General features: G+C 38.9%; 1 long non-coding RNA gene across 2 annotated transcripts in view; it reads right to left on the reverse strand.

The window, feature by feature from the left end:
• The window catches only part of LOC123862529 (uncharacterized), a 430,798-nt gene that overhangs the window by 126,600 nt on the left and 287,880 nt on the right, over positions 1-16,318 (reverse strand). For both annotated transcript variants that reach the window (XR_010413242.1, XR_010413241.1), the window contains one exon: positions 7,890-7,925. This is a non-coding gene — a long non-coding RNA (uncharacterized LOC123862529). The remainder of the gene's footprint in view (positions 1-7,889; positions 7,926-16,318) is intronic.

A 16,318-nucleotide genomic window follows, 5' to 3' on the forward strand; every position in this document is an offset into this window, starting at 1 on the left:
GCAGGGTTCAAATCCCAGCTAAGTAACTTACTAGGTGTGTAATCTTAGTAAAATATTTAACCTCTCTCTGCTTCAAGTTTCTCTTCTGCAAAACAGGACTACTAATAGTGTCTGCCTTAGAGGATTATTATTAGAAGTACATGACTATGTATATATGGCATTTAGAACTATGCATGGCACATAGTAAGTCCTCAATCAATGGTAGATATCTATTAATGTTGATGATTTTCATAATATTTTATTTATATATCTACTCTTCATAAGTGCTATGTAATCAGCAAATATTACATATTCAATTAGTATAATTTTTAGTAAAACAAAACTGTTACTAATACTTCTCTACTGGTTTAGAATCTATTAGAATCTAAAACATAGAAGAAATAATTGTTATATCAGGCTCCAAACTTCTTGAAAGCCAGGATCATGTCCGTCTTGCACATTATTATATCCCTGAAGCCAGTCACAATGCCTGACACACACTAACCACTCAGCAAGTATTTGATAAAGGTTTTATTAAATTCTTTCCCAGTATATCTATCTAATCTCCCCACTTTGTATCCATCCAGAAGATACCTGATTTACAGAAATTTTCTTTCAACCATAATAATCACAGATAGTCCCTGTTTTTTTTTTTTTAAAAAAAACAATTTTATAAGATAAAAAATCGTCTTGTCAAAAGGATTCACTGTGTTCTCAATATATCAAAATCTGACTTATTCTTACTTTTTTAAAATTTGCCCATTCTAACGCCAGATACGATAAAGACTTTCATTCTTAGAGCATAAACTTCAAATGCATTTATTTGTTCACTCATTCATTTGTTCATTACCAAGTGTGTATTAAGGATCTTGTATCTGTGTTTAGTGATCTCAGTTTTAAATTACAGAAACCTCAAACAGATTTATGGCATGTAACGGGAGGTCCACAGGTAGTTGTGCAGGCTTCTTACTTGGTTTGATTCAGCAGCTCATTATGTCATCAAGGACTCAGATTCTTTCTGTCTGCCCACCCTGTCATCCTTGTGTTGGCTTCATTCATACTGCTAGCCTGATGACAATTGTTGCAGGCTGTGGCCGACCCTATTGATTATCTATCCAACAGTTATACTCTCCCACTTCTTCCTTTCCAAAGAAACCCAGCTTTGTTCAGGTATGAGACATCAGAGTACTTCATTAACTCCTCCTAAATCTGGTGGTTAATTATCTAAGCCAATTATGGTCATTCCATTTGTCTTCCCACAATTGTTTGAAGAATGCACATGTAACAAATCTTGGCAATGTAAGGGGAAGTCAGCTTTGGCCCTTCTAATGTTTTCCAGACTCATATAAAGGGACACAAGTCAGGAACTTGCCCGATTTCCTGCCTCTGAACAGTCTTGCCTCTCCTGTGTGAAATGATTCCAGGAGCTGCTGTGACCATCTTATCACCACAAAGAAAGCTACCAACACACATTACAGAAAGATGGAAGGGAACTTGTGCCCCTATAACCAACACTGGAACTGTCCTACCTTTGAACTTCTTGTTATGTGATAAATTAGAAAATAACCCATATTCTTTAAGCTGATTTTAGTTAGGTCTTCCAGAAAGTTATAAAGCACTATGAGATATATATATATAGTTATCACTATACAAACACAGCTATTTCCAGAGTAAAGAAAAAGATAACCTTTCTGAGCATTTCTCTTAAAATAGAAGAAAATTTACCCAGACACCTCAACCTCTCTCCCTCCTCTCCCAATTCCTCTCAATTCTGATTCAACCAGTATCAGGTCATATGCCCACTGTTGAACCAATCACAAGCTAGAGGAACTGGATTACCCTAAATCCAATCAGATCTACCCCTGGGATCTGAGACTTAGATCAGCTGTGTCTGAGGTAACTGGCTGCATAGGGGAGGGGTGACTGCCTGAATAAAACTGCGTTCTGTTAGCAGGAAGAGGTTGGATATTAGGTACTCATTTGCTGTATCCTGTTTATTAACTTATGCATACGGTGTACCGGACTTGGGACTCCTCAATGATAGGGAATGTTTAGCACAGCTCACTTCAGTAATCAAATTAAAGTCTGCATCCTTCTACAGGACCCTATTTTTGGAATCTTAAAATCTCCTAAATCTAAGGCAAGTCAAATTCCTAACTGTGCTGCTTGGGCTGAGTCCAAATGTGAATTTTGCCAACAGAGATTTTATCTAAAGTAAGGTCAAAGTAGGTTTCTTCCTACCTCCCACTAATTTTGCAGAGCTGTAGAAACAATTCTTAAGCATATTAGCATATTAAGAAATACTAACTTGTGGGCGCCTGGGTGGCTCAGTTGGTTAAGCAACTGCCTTCGGCTCAGGTCATGATCCTGGAGTCCCAGGATTGAGTCCCGCATCGGGCTCCCCGCTCAGCAGGGAGTCTGCTTCTCCCTGTGACCCTCCCCCTTCTCATGTGCTCTCTCTCTCTCAAATAAATAAATAAAATCTTAAAAAAAAAAAAGAAATACTAACTTGCTTCTAGGCACATTTCTAATACTCTCATTTCCAATCAAACTTTTCTAAACCTAAGTCATCAGACTTCCTGGAGCCTAGAAAACCATTCCCCAAATTGGAAAGAGCTTTTCTCCTTTGGAAGTAATATGGTATAATGGTTAAGAGGGGTTTCAAATCCCTACTCTACCAATAACTAGGTGGTCCTTGGGCAGGTTGCTTAACCTCTCCATGCCTTAATTTCCTCAACCATAAAATGTGAATGATAATCATAGTTCTTACCTCAGAAACTTGTAGAAAGTATTAAATTAGTGCATGGAAAGTGCTAAGCACAGTACCTGGAAAATAAAATGTTACCTCAATAAGTATTAACTATTCATCATGTTTCTCTCTTCATTTCCATCTTTCTTCTCGCTTTCATTGTATCATCACAGTAAGCAGAGCTAGTTGACTGACCACCTCTAACTTGGTTTTGCCAGTCATTCAAATAGCTCGAATTTCTTTTTTCCAATTTGGTTAGACAAATTCACTATTTGGTATTATACTTAGCTTCGCCAATTAAATGGGGAAAATATACAACATTTATATGGTAATTATCTCTACCTTGAGCTTTCTGGGAGGGTGTAAGACTGAGCCTTTCTGGACCAGGCCTCTGGAGTCGAGGTGGCTTCCTTCTCTTTGGGCTGCCTTCCTGGCTTTGAGCCAGTTCGTCTCCACAGCCTCAGAAAGCCTGAGCTCCGAGAGTGCCTTGGGGATTCAACTTCATTGACTCGCAAAATCAAAATATACAAATTCCCCTTTTAAACCATGATATATAACTGGGAGAATATTGCCTCTCCACTGCATTAGGGCCCACCCTATTACCTTACGGAATTACCCACAGTGGCAGAAATCCATTCACCTGATCCACTGACACCCTGGGGGCAGCTCAGATAGCATAAAGCCAATTGATAGATGTATATTTGATATATATTTTATGCCTGGAATTTATGTCTCCTGCATGTTTCATTTGCCATTCTGACTCACTTTATGCCACAGGAGAACTAGGGAAATTTCAAGAGGGACTGAGAAAGAAACGGCATGGAAGAACAGTGTGGAAATCAAAATAGCAATTTTTCTTTCTGATCTAGGACCTTACACCTGAGAATCCTGATCAACTTTAAAGCAAAAAAGATGTACTCACCCCACCCTCCTCTTCCCAGGAAGGGATTATGAGAAGAGCTAAACCTGGAAGCATGGGAAAATCCTTTTCCTGCAAACCAGTAGCTGAACCAGGTCCCCACTACAAAGTATATGTATTGGGGGCAAGGGATAAAGATATAAGCAATAATAGAACTAAAGGTATGCATTTTATTCTACATAGTTATCAAGATCCTGCCACATATTTTAGCTCATTTCATTCTCAAGGTAGTCAAGATTGGTATTTTCAGACCCATGTTACTGATGTTCCAGGGAGAACAATGAACTGCTTAAGATCATAGCTTATGGCAAAGCTGGAACTCAGATCCAGCCTTCTACTTCTCTGGTGTGAAGAAAAAAAAATTTTTTTTTAGAGGGCTTCTTCATAAGCTCCTATATATAGGGAGAGAATTCACCATCATGTGTACTACTCAAAGCCCTACTATGTGTCCTATATTTTCCAACAGCTTAATTTTAAGAAAATAATTTATACTGATTTATAACAGCTTACACACACACATACACACACACACAAATGCAATCCTCATAATAACTCTATGAAAGTAATGCAAAGGAATCTGATTCTGCAAACTGTGCTCTTAACCACTCTGCCAACTCATGAATGGAGTAAGGAAGGCTACACCTAAAAGGTCTCCTATTGGCTCAATACCTGGCACATAAAGGACAGGGTCCAGGGAAAGACAAAAATCAACTGACCCAGTCCCCTTGATTAATTTCCTTTGTTCCACTGGAGCTAAGCTGCTCCAGTAGCCTTGGCTACCTAGGATGGCAACCATTCATTTTACTTCACCAGGTAACTATTGAAAACAAAGCTCTATGCCAGGCCCTGGTAATTCAGTGTGAACAAAATAGACTTAGCCCTCATCCTCACAGAGTTTACAGCCTGCAGGGTAAAGTAGATAATAAGCTAGTAACAAGAGTGCAAGCAGTGAGGCAGCTAGCCTTTTTTATAGACTCTCCACTGAAAAAGAATGAAGAAGTCATGTGTCCGGCCCAACCAATGCAGAAATCTCTACAATCTCTCCTACAGATGGCCATGAAGCTTCTACTAGAATCCTCAAATCCAGAAAGCTCCCTCTTCCAACAGCAGTGTAGTCCAGTTTGCTCTACAAAGCTTTTCCATATATTGAGTCTACATCTTCTGCCTTGTAATATCTCCCATCGTTTCAAATATGTCTTCTGCATCTCACAGAACAATGTCTATCCCTCTTCATCATAGCAGTCCTTCAACATGTTTGAGGACAGCCAACAAGTGGCCCTCAAATTTTTTTCTTTTTAAGACTAAACTCCCCTCAAACATTTCTTTAGGCCATGGCTTCCCAAACTCTTCCCTACAAGGTAGCATTCTGGGTTCTATCAAGTCTGCCAAAAACTAAAGTAAAGGCCTAGAAAAAAATACTTTAAATGTAGTCTGACCAATAGGCTAAAGTAGAACTATGACCTACCTTGACTAAGATTCTGTGCTCCAATTAATTACTGCATTTATTGGTTTAGTTTTAATACTGACCACACAGAAATTGTTCATGTTGCACTCAGATAATCGTTCATGTTTTCAAAGAGAAAGTTATCAAAAGCAGGTGCTCCTCTAACCTCTATTCGGACAACTGATTTTTTTTTTTTAATGTATATGAGGGCTTTACATTTCCCTCTGTTAAACTTAATCTTGGTGAAACTCAGATGACAGTGTCATCTTTGTACTTACTTACTGAATAACCAACTCTGTCTTAGCTTCACAAAAATGATTTTCGTAAGAAATCTTCAGGGGGCGCCTGGGTGGGTCAATAGGTTAAGCGGTTGCCTTCGGTTCAGGTCATGATCCTGGGGTCCTGGAATAGAGCCCTGCATCGGGCTCCCTGCTCAATAGGGAGTCTGCTTGTCCCTCTCCCTCTGCTGCTCCCCCTGCTTGTGCTCTCTCTCTGTCAAATAAATAAATAAAATCTTTTAAAAAACAAAAAGAAATCTGTTCAGACTAAGCACTTGATAAGCTGAATAGCCTTTTCTGAAGACTTCAGAGTTGTAGAGAAAGATCCCATTGTATGGCATTTCACATGAAAAATCTTTTCTCCAAAACTCTTTACTCTCCTCACCACCAGCTCTAGGGCCTGTGTCTCAGCTTCCCTCTCACAGATCACAGCCTTTCTAACTCGTGTCCACCTACCCCTTCTCCACCATCTCAACTCTAATCAAATTCTTCTCTCTTCTATTATGAAAACAATCCAGTTCATCCCCGGCTCCAACCAAAATGTTATCTCAACATACACAGAAAATAAAGTTAAATTTAAAATTTCCCTCTATGTAATAAGCCTACCCTCCTTGGAAGTAAATGCATGTAGATAGATGGTAATCAGTATTCAGAAAATGTTTATTGAGCACATACTATGGGCCAGGCACAGAGCTCCTTGAAAGATGCAATATCAGACACAATCCTGGACTTCATGGCACTTACCACCTAGTAGGAGAAGACAGATGGCAATCAGCTAAATACACAGTCCATGTAAATTATAGGCATACCAAGCTCTGTGAAGAAAAGACAACTCCAGATAATTGAAGGATCTGGTATAGTCAGAGTGTCAGGAAGGGATTCTCTTAGGAAGTGGTGAATGAGTTGAGACTGAGGAGCAGGGATTAACAAGACTCTTCATTGTCACTTATTTACTATGCTGAAAAACTAGAAGCAAAATAAATGTCTATATAAAGGAATCATTGTGACATTAATTTGTGGCATATCCACGTGATAGACTATTAGAAATCCATTAAGAATTAAATTTTTGACAACTAAAATATTACAAATAGAAAACATGCAAACCAACCTAACTTTAAAAATATTAATGTAAAGTCCTAAATAGAAAGTTAACAATGAGAGTAACAGCAGTACATTATGCATATTGATTCATTCCAGGAATTTAAAAATATTTTTTAATCTTAGAAAATCCATTAATGAAATTCATCATATAAATAAGTCAAAGGAGAAAACTATGATTACCAAGAAAACTGTCAAAAGCATTTGTTAAAATTTAAATCCATCTCCAAGTTAAAAAAAAAAAACACCCTACGTTTTGAAAAAAGACATGCATATCCCCCCAAATTAAGAATCATATTAAAAAAAAAAAAGAACCATACTAACTAGTGAACACTAGAAGCATCCCCATTAAAGCCAGCAATATGACAGGGGGTACATTCTTTTTTTTTTAAGTATAGTTAACACACAATTTTATATTAGTTTCAGGTATACAACATGGTGATTTGACAAGTCTATATGTTATGCTTATGCTTACCACAAGTGTAGCTACCATCTGTCTCCATACAACAGTATTACAATACCATTCATGATACTCCCTACGCTGCACCTTTTATCCCTGTGACCTATTCACTGCATAATGACACCTGTATCTCCAACTCCACTTCACCCATTTTGCCCATCCCCCCACTCCTGGGGACATTCTTTTATATTTGTTATTTAATATTGTTCTAAAAGTGCCAGCCAGTGCATTTAAAATCAACAAAATAAGAGATACAATTATTGGAAGAATGAACGTACAATTTGTCATTATGTGCATATGTGATATCACACTTAGAAAACGCAAAAGAATAAACAAAAAACAGAAACAAGAAAAACATTAATAAAGTGGTCATTTATAAAAGAAATACACAAAATCAATACTGTTCTTACAAACTAACTAAAACTGTAGTAACTTAAAATTTTTGATCCTAAGAAAATAAAAGATGGACAAATGATACAGACAGGACAGAAAAGAAAGAGGCTCAAATATGCATGAAAATTTTATATGTGATAAAGAAAACATTATAGTGATCATTTTAGAAACTATTTATGTCAGAATCTATAAAATACAACTAAAGCATCTGTAGTAAAGATGAAAGAATAAAAATACATTAAACAACCAAATCAGACGTTTGAAAAAGAACAAAATAAACCAAAACAAAGCAGAAGGAAGAAAACAAATAACAAAACACAATGTTTAGAAAAGACAAAAAGGTAAAACTAATAAATTAAAAAGCTGGTATTTCAAGAAATCAATAAAATAAACAAACCACTAGCTCAATTAGTCAAGAAAAAGAAATGGGAGAAAACACAAGTATACAAAGTAAGAAACAGTGAAAAGCAAACAAAACTGAAAACATCATTAGAAAATACTTTGTATAATTCTGTGCAATAAATCTGAAAACCTAAATAAATGTATAATTTTAAGAAAATACAACTCACCAAAGTGATCCCAGTAGACAAAAGTTGGACAATTTCCTAGAAGAAAAAAAAAATTATCAAGGCTTACCACAAAGTAAAACAAGAGGATGCCTGGGTGGCTCAGTCAGTTAAGTGGCTGCCTTCGGCTCAGGTCATGATCCCAGAGTCCTGGGATCGAGTCCCGGGTCGGGCTCCCTGCTCAGCATGGAGTCTGCTTCTCCCTCTGCCCCTCACCCCGCTCGTGCTCACTCGCTCTCACTTTCTCTCTCTCTCAAATAAAAAAATAAAATCTGAAAAAAAAAGAAAGAAAAGAAAACAAAGCAGCAAACAAAGCAGCTGGCCTAAATAATTTCATATAGAAACTGGACCTTCAAAGAAAACATAATCCCAATGTTATTTAACTTGTTCCAGAGAATAGAAAAAGAAGAAAAACTTCCCAATTCTCTTTATAAGGCAAGTATAACACTGATACTTGAACCTGGTAAAAATTGCACCAAGAAACTACAGACCAACTTCACTTATTAACATGGACATCAAAATAAATTGATTAGCAAAGACAACCAAACAGCCAATGAAAGTAACGCTCTGGCCATGCAAAAAGAGTTCAACATGAGGAGATTTATTTATATAATCCACCATGTTAATAAATCAAAGGGGGAAATCATATGAAGTATATACACTGAGAAGGCATTTGACAAAATTCAAATTTTTATGAAATTTGCAAAATTATGAATTAAAAAAAACTTAAAATATGAGAATCAATGGAAATATTGGCATTCGGGCCTGCTCCTCCCGAGGCAAAGCACACTCCCTCGGGCAAAGAAGACAAAAGTAGCTATGGCAGAATACACTGTATGCAGGTGACGACCCAGGTGGACTTAAGAGATCTGGACAGGATATGGGCATCTGCTGCATTAGGGAACACATTCTAGGTGCAAAATATCACCCCACAGACTACTTGTACAATGCAAAGGAAAAGGAAAAACATACCATTACAATGGATAAATCTGGTTAGTTAGTTTCCCATGCAGCATCTAAATTAACCCTCCACACCACCACCCAAGAGATAGGTAGACTCATCTCCATTTCAGAGATAAAAATTTGAGGAGCAGAGATGCTTACTAGCTTACTCAGAGTAAAGAGGTTGGGTTTATATCCAAACTACTCTAGTTCTAGGTCACTCTCTTCCTTCTATCCTTCTTTCTAAGGAAAGCTAAGAAGCTTTCCTTATCAGGGATCTTCACTGGCCAAACCCAAAAGTAAGCCAGAGGGCAGGGGAGTGGGGGATGTGATCCTTATCTGTCAGCCTTCTAGGTCCCAAACAGGGTGGAGAAGTGTAAGGTACACACCTAGAACAGCTAATGCAAGATAACAGGCATATCCCACATCTTAACTATAAGATGAGAATAATGAAGAGCTCCTGACACATGAGTTGTTCAAGGATTGAATAAGATATTGCATGTAAACATCTCAGCACCTTCTTGGCACTGATTAAACTCTCAACAAATGTTAGCCATGTGAAAGACTGTCATTAGCTTGCATTGGTTAAATGCCCTGAATCAAATAGACTTCATTTTTTAGTCAAAAGTTTGGCTTTGATACTTAAACTTTAAGAACAAAAAACCACAGAAAAATGACACAGCTGACTCCATCCATCAATATCCAGTGAAAAAACGGTTAAATATCACAAACTAACATCTGGGCAGAGAAGGATGCCGATAAAATGAGCACCACTGATTTCCCCTCAAAACACTTTAAATCCATTTTTAAAAGTGATGCCAATGACTAAGGAAATATCTTTTTGAGCTGTGGCTCACTCTAAGAATATTCTCTTTGCCCCATCTTGTAAATGGTAAAGTTCATACTTAATAATTTTGGTCATGAATGACCACCTAAATATGTCAGGAATAATTTCACATCTGTGACCCTCAGAGCCGAAAATATAGATGAATGTAATTAACCTACTTCCAAAATTATAAAAAAAAAAAAAATCTGTTCTATTCTCTCCTGACTTGGGAACATATGGTGTCAGATTACATGGTTGGCACCTGGCTGACTGCTGCGTCCATGTGTCGCATTCTAACACAAACAGGCAGAGGCGCAAAGCCTGCCCAAAAGAGTCATCAGCCAAATCCAAAATGGGCAGCTCAAGCCACAAGCTCAGCCAGAAACTGCTATTAACATCCTGGTGGAGGAAATAGAGCTCTCAGCACCACCCTCTGAGCCCAGTTTCCCCTCTTGCCCCATGACCTCCTTCCATAAACATCTTGAGAAGGATCCATGAGGTTGGTTTCTCCGTTGACGCACATAGTCAACTCTCCTGGCTCTATTTATCAGGGAGAAATTGAATTGGCCTCAACTCGTTTTGGGGGTTGGCTCTCTTAAGTTAAGGCATTTTGAAGCAAGTAAATCCAACCAAATGCTTTCCATACCAATTAAAGGTGTGCTTGTCATTCTCCCCACCCAAGCTCCCAACTCCTGGCTTGTTTATACTGAGTGAAGGACATTCACCTCCAGCCTAATGCAAAGAAAGCAAAGGGACTGTCGGTAGCTTCCTGGCTTCACTTTCTGTTCTCTCCCCATCTTATTGTAGTCCCCATCTCTGTCTCTGTAAGTCAGTTCAAACTGCTGATGCACCATGAGACTAAATATGCTCCTTCACACTCCAGTCCCCCAAATTGCCCATTACAATATTGAAACGTCCTTGAATTATATTATTCCTTCCTGAATTGTGATTATTTTATTCCTGTTTTTTGCTTATTTTTTTGGAATGTGCCCACCTGTTTCAGGCTGAATCATGGATAAAGAGGGTTTAGCTCATGTCTGCTGTGGGAATTAAGAAACCCCAAGGAACTGGGTGGAGTTAGTACAATTAGAATGAGAAACAGCCTAGGGCAAGAGACCAAGGGTAGCAGATGTGTGACTTTTTTGACTCACCTGAGGCATTCCCTTAAAACGGACTGGGAGGTAGAAGACGTAAGTGACAATGAGGAAAGGTCACTGACAGGATTAAAAACTGGGTCTTTTCTACCAGCTGGAAGGATCTCTAAGACCAAAAAGAAAGGATAATCCACATGCACTAGCAAGAAATATAACTCTCTTACCCCCTTACCAGAATACATTTTCTGGCCAGAACAAGATAGTGGTATGGAGAACTGTTCTCTTCTCTCCATAACCCTGTCTTGTTGGTTGTGGTAGATATCTGCTGTTCTTGTCTGCCCAGAGTCTGTCTCCTATTTCTTCTGTTAATAACACTTCCATTTCCTCAATAGAAGGCCCCTTTCCTACTCTAAGTGATTGTTATAGGGCTGCCAATCCTAACACCTTGCCCCTACCCTCATCACCACTGGCCACAGAGATAGGCATTTGACCTACATGAGGCATCTTCTTATTTTTCTGATGTAAGTGAATTAATTCCAAGAAGTAGGCATGTAACCCAAGCCAAGTTAATGAAAAACTTCTCTGAAATTTACATAAACTGGAGTCTAGGGGAGAAGCGTTGTTTTTGCTATGAAGTCATCAAGCTGGTAACATGTGAAACTGGCGCCACATGTGCCATGTCCCCCACTATGTGGAGGAAACAGCTACATAGTCTGTATGAAAAGGTTGAGAGATGGGAAACGTGTAGAGGAGAGAGAATCAGATGGGGTAGAGAGAAAATGAGTTGGAGGAGAGATGAGAGAAAGACAAATGAAAGAGAGGTTGGGGAGAAGAAATGAGGGGAGAGAGGTCGAGGAGAGAGAGAGGAAAGACAAAATGGGAGACGGAAAGATGGGGGAGATGTGGGTAGAAATGGGTGAGAGAAAGATGGAGGGGAGAAAATGGAGAGAGTGATGTGGGGAGAGAGAGAAAGATGGAGAGGGAGGGGTGAAGGGAAAGAGATAAATCAGAGAGAGAGAAAAGTAAAAATGGGCAGTGAGAAAAAAAAAATACAGGGAGAGGAAGATGTGAAAAGAGAGATGGGAAAGGGGGAGGGAGAAAAGACAGAAACCTAATGGCATCTCTTGAGGTCCTACTTCCAGGCCACCGTTGAGGCCACCTGCAACCTCATGTATTCTAGTTTATAACCAGGTTTGAGTTAGAGCCTATCTTACTTGCAACCAAGATTGATAACCATTCTCATACCCTTGATCAAATCCAATCCTGTTTCAAACTTAGCTCTTAGTGGCTGTGTTCTAGAACCCAAAGATGAAGCAGAGGTTTCACGGATCACCTCAAAACATAATCACTCTTAGAATCTACCCAGGTGATTTACATACTTCAAATAAGTGGAGAAAATATAAGTTGCTTTTCCCTGCTTGCAGAGAGCATGTAAAGATCTTCATTTTTTTCCTTCCTACTTCCCAATTGGGCTCTGGCTATCAGAAACCAATCTTCCACCAAAAATACAAAAGAAACTGCTTGGAGGTTAAAAGCAGCATTTAGGAGAAAATCATGTTGTACATCATACCAAAATTTAATATGACTTTATGCAAAATAGTAATGTGTCTGGTAATACAAAGATCCTTCTAAAGTAGGTTAATAACAATCCAATATTATTCTCCTTAAAAAAAAAAAAATGAAAATGTATGTCAGAAAAAAAAGGCTAAAGTAGCTGAATCTTGTACCCATTGATGGAGCTGATTTACATAGATAGCATTTAACATTCCATCATCATTATCCTATCAGTCTCCTGTCTAACATGCAAGCCTAAAGACATTCAATGTGCTTAGAGTTTAAAAAAAAAAAAAAACCTATATCCACCAGCCAAAATGGTGGTAAATGACAAAAAAAAAAAAGGAAGAAAAAAAATTTTAGGCAGACAGATGAATATCAACTGGGATGAAAAAAAGACTGTCTCCCCGCTCCCTTCTGTTCCAATATAGTAACCTAAAAGATTGAATAAAAGAAAACTAAATATTTAAGAGTAAAATGTGGTTATCAAATGGGGAGAAGGGAAAAAAAGGAAGCATTATGATAATAGTTGAGTCTGCCTCTGCTAGAGGAAGCAGCTTTGAGTATGCGCACCTTGACTTAAATGGAAAGCAAATGTAAATGAAACACAGTTCCTCCTTTAGAGTCTAGTATGTGAATATTTTCAGATTTTTTTTTCTTTTAAAATGTTAAGTGAATTTAATTCTGATGAGAAGAACCAGAGAGAAGAGAGGCTCTGGGGAGACTTGCTTGTCTGTCTATGTATAGTGTGGAGAGGGGAAGCAAAGGGTTACATGTGTGTACATCTTCCTCGTGTTGAGAGCTCCTTCTTGGCCCTGTACTTGACCGTGGCCTTTCAAATCCAATGACCTGGCCTCTTTAGTACCTCTGCCAGCATATCAAGGCCAGAGGGATTAGAGGCAAAACAGAGCCTAGGGGGTTGTAAAGCTATTGACCTCTGTCACCCGAACCACTACATAGTTCTGAACATATTTAGACTAGCCCAGAAGAGCCATAGCTATGTCAGATGTGTGTAGCTGGGTGGGTGTGGGGAGGTACGCTTTAAATCAGCTGAAAGAGAGGTATGTGGAGGCAGAAGGAGAAGAAAAGGAGAAATAATCGGAGCATGAGAAGAAAGAGCAGGGAAGTAGGAGCAGGGAGAAAAGGCAATAGTGAAAGAGAAGATTATAAAGAGGTGGAGAAAAGATTAGTCAAGGGAAATGAAAATTTTCTTAGCCTCCATTCATCTGGTTCTTACCCGGAACATCTAAAAGAATGCCCAGCCTTTCAAAAGTTCCTCCAAAGAGTTGCTGCAAGTCCCCATACCTTTGCCCTTGGGCAGCCGTCACTAACACTGCTCTTTCCTACCATGCTCAAGTACACGTTAGAATCCTTTCTAACACAACATTCCAGTCACTGCTATTAAAGAGGACTATGGCCTTGATATATAAATGTCATCCCTAGGGCTTTTCCTCAGCCTTAAATCCAGACTGTGTGCGCTCTAGCAACTGTCCACTCAACAGCAGGCCATGCCTGGGATTGTTCCTAACAATGTTGAATCTTATTTACAAGAAAAGGGAACAGAAGTCAATTAAATAGAGTGTGATACCAAGAGAAATATGCAGAAACTCCCCCCAAATTTTTAAAACACTAACAACCTTGAGCCATGTCTCTTTTTGTCCTACCCAACAGTTTGACAAGACTAACCCAGACAAACCAGGTTCTCCCAGCCAGCAGTCTAGTCTACTAAAGAACAAAGATAAAATAAAGTGACAGCTTTTGAATATTAATAGGGCATATCAGCAAGGGTGAGCAGCAAACAGTGGAAGTCATCCACAAGTTCTAAAAGCAGTTCCTAAAAGCCCGAATTCATCTCATCACTCCCCACTTAAGAATTCCACTAAGAAAATGAATCTTTATTTCAAAAATAAACTTCTGAGATGACTAGAGATAAAAGCAGAGAAAGAAATACTGAAGCACCACAGGACCATCCTTCACTCATCTTCTCCCCCTGGGGCCCATCACAATGCCAGGTATATTATAGATGCCCAGTAAATGTTTGTGGCATGAATGATATGAAAAGAAAAGGAATATTTTAAAATCAACTTCAGAATGAGAATGGGCTTTGAAAACAAGCTGGCCCCAATCAGGATCACAGAAACAGAAAATAGAGTTTGAGGTCACTGAGATCTACTCGAGATATTACCTATAGAATCTTTGGAGAGTTTTCATTTCTAAAGAAAAGTAGAAACAAAGTTTTCTGGAGCACCACATTTCTATTTTTTTTATTCACTCACCCAATTCATTCACCCACCTACTCACTCACTCATTCAATCATTCATTCAATAAACGTTATTGAATGCCTGTGATGTGCTAAGTGCTGTGCAAGGCTCTGGGGCTCTAGTGGTAAAGAAAAAGCAAAGGCCAGACTCTCATGGAACTTGTATTTGCTTTGTTCCTTCCCCTCACCCTAAACCTAACCCTTACATGCTTAAGTCATTTCAACAGACTGAATTGCCCCCCTACCACAAATGTCCTCCACCCCTAATTCATTGCCCACTCACTCTGCATTAATTTTTCTAAAAGCGTACTGTCATCATGTTGTTCACCAGCTCAAAAATGTCCAGTGGCTCCCTATCATCTTTAATTCATTTTAGGACCCATTTATCAACCAGGCACTCGATATGAAGCATGGGGCTAGGATTATAAGATAAAGTCTAAACTCAACATAGCACCAAGGGCTGCACTGGTTATTTATTGCTATATAGCAAATTATCCCCAAAGTTGGCAGCTTAAAACAATAAACAAGCATTATCTTCCAGTTTCTGTGTTCAGGAATCCAGAAAAAGCTGTCAAAATGAGATTGCAGTCAAGTTGTTGGCCAGGTCTACAGTAATCTGAAGGCCTGACCAACGCTAGGGGAACCCCTCGCAAGAAGGTTTGCTCACACGACTGTTGGCAGGCGCCTATGTTCCTCACCAGGTGAGTTTCTCCATAGGGCTTCTTGAGTGTCCTCACACTCTGGCAGCTGGTTTCCCACAAAGTGAGACCCAAGAGACAAAGAGGAGGAAGCTACAATGCCTTTATGACCTAGTCTTGGAAGTCACACACCATCACCTCCACTGTATTCGGTTAGAAGTGAGTCACTCTATACTTAAGAGGAGGGCAATCAAGTTCCACCTCTTGAAGGGAGGAATATTAAAGAATCCATGGATTCTAAAACCTAAAACCACCACAAATCTATTATCAGATTCTATTCTGTTCTGTTCTATTCTATTCTAATCACCACCAGCTATAATCAGACCCAAACCTATTTACCTATTTTCATAATTCTCTGCTGGCATTCCCAGTATTAACCTCTATACTCCAACCCAGCTGGTTCTCCTGAGTACACTGTACCCATTGTAAATATTTTTTCCTCAGGATGCCTGTGTGGCTCAGTCGGTTAAGTGTCTGCCTTCGGCTCAGGTCATGATCGCAGGGTCCTGGGATCAAGTGCCACATCAGGCTCCTTGCTCGGCAGGGAGCCTGCTTCTCCCTCTGCCTGCCTCTCTCCCTGCTTGCGCTCTGTCTCTCTCTCTGACAAATAAATAAATAAAATCTTTTAAAAAAATTAAAATATAAATAAATAAATAAATAAATAAATAAATATTCTTTCCTCATTTGTTGCCCACACCTTTACCCTGCCCTCTGCCCTCCAAATTCCTTACTCCAAGAGAGAGGTAGCACAGTAGTAACTAAGATGTTGGACACTGGGCTGCCTTAGGTTCAAGTCCCACCCCCGCTTTTGGTGAGTTACTTAAGCTTCATCCACTTGAATTTCCTCACCTATAAAATGGTGATGAGTATCTATTTGATAAGTTTGTTATGAGGATTAAGTGAATCAATATTTATAAATTACTAAGAATAGTGTTTGGCATGTAATAAGTGCTTTATGAGGTAAATAGTATAGATATTGTTCTTCTACATCCAGTTCAAATTCCAGGCTATAGCCCATAGTGAACTCCTTCAGTGAACTTCTAATGCTATAATTCTGC

The sequence above is a fragment of the Mirounga angustirostris genome, unplaced genomic scaffold (assembly GCF_029215605.1).
Source record: "Mirounga angustirostris isolate CCGP_5_RB_7025 unplaced genomic scaffold, mMirAng1.0.hap1 SCAF_7, whole genome shotgun sequence".
Taxonomy (NCBI): domain Eukaryota; kingdom Metazoa; phylum Chordata; class Mammalia; order Carnivora; family Phocidae; genus Mirounga; species Mirounga angustirostris.